At 27.0% G+C, this 1,336-nt stretch overlaps 1 non-coding gene across 1 annotated transcript; it reads left to right on the top strand.

Moving 5' to 3' along the window:
• Positions 1-599: 599 nt before the first annotated feature.
• LOC124893650 lies at positions 600-716 on the top strand. Its single transcript, XR_007050818.1, has one exon. It is a non-coding gene; the product is annotated as a U5 spliceosomal RNA (small nuclear RNA).
• Positions 717-1,336: the final 620 nt, after the last annotated feature.

Raw genomic sequence — 1,336 nt, 5'->3', positions numbered from 1 at the left:
CCAAACACTTGATAAAAAATAATTCCTGTATTACTAATCCCTGCATTACTAATCCCTGCATTGCTAATCTCTGTATTGTTAATCCATGGATAACATCTCTTTGTACCAAACGACCCCTAAATTCTTTTTCCTTTAAGTTTATTTTTACTTGAATTAATGTGATTGGTGTAATTTGAGTGTTTGGCATTATACTCCATTCATTTCAATAGTAGTTTTTGAATTTTGTGATTTTAGATTAAAAATGTATTTCTTCTATCTTATATTAATTGTCTACTTTCCTCTCCACATGTTCTTACATAATTATAAATAAGAATAGTAGTTTTATGATTTATTTTTTTAAAATTATAAATTTGCATACACTTCAAAAAGAATTTCAATTATAAAGATAAAACAGAAAAAAAATTAATTAATTCTCTTTTGTTTTGCAAATTGACAAATAATTTGAGGCTATTATTTTTGGTAATGTGACAACAAATATGAAATGAATAAAGTATACAGTTTTTAAATCTTGTGATCCTAGACTTGCCATGTAAAATGTTAAAATTGCAAAAACTTACTAAATATATATAGAAAAAGCTTATCTTTTTGGGACATAACGCAGTCACGCAATGCACACAGAACAAACTATTCTTTCTTCTTTTACTAAAGAATACCGTGTGAGCATTGTAAATAGTGACATATGCCAATTTTTGAAGGGTCCTTTTCATTGAGGGTCCCAAAAAGAAAAAAAAAAGTAAGACATTTAACCTAAGATGCAGGTAGGGATAGGGGTTCGATCGGTTTGGTCTGATTGTTTAATATCGGTTCGGTTTATCGATTTTTGGATTGACAAAAATGACAATCATAACCAAACCGAAATAAATTTGGTTTGGTTTGGTTTTTACAAATTCGATTTGGTTATTTCGAATTTTTATTTCAGTTTGAAATATTAAAGTAGTTAGCCTCTCTTTTTCATAACTGAGCATTTAAAATTGATAGAGTTTTTTAGAAAAATTATTTTTTTTAAACCTGTTTTTCATTCTCCAAATATAAATAATTATAAATAACTCAACAAGGATGAAACGAAATAAAATAATCATAAGCTTAACAAAATACATAATGTCATTAATCACTACATATAATATAACCTTGCATCAATAGTCTACAAAACAACACAAAACTCATAAAAATAGTCCATAAAACAACATACTTTCTGCATAAATAGTCCATAAAATAGTCCAAAGTCACCAAAATAGTCCATAAAATATTTGAGTCACTAAAACAATCCATAAACAACCTGCGGCGTATGCGAATTTGCTGTTAAATGTTAATTGTGAATATGAATTACTAAATATTA

The sequence above is a fragment of the Capsicum annuum genome, unplaced genomic scaffold (assembly GCF_002878395.1).
Source record: "Capsicum annuum cultivar UCD-10X-F1 unplaced genomic scaffold, UCD10Xv1.1 ctg6282, whole genome shotgun sequence".
Taxonomy (NCBI): Eukaryota; Viridiplantae; Streptophyta; class Magnoliopsida; order Solanales; family Solanaceae; genus Capsicum; species Capsicum annuum.
This window is presented reverse-complemented; position numbering and strand designations above follow the sequence as displayed.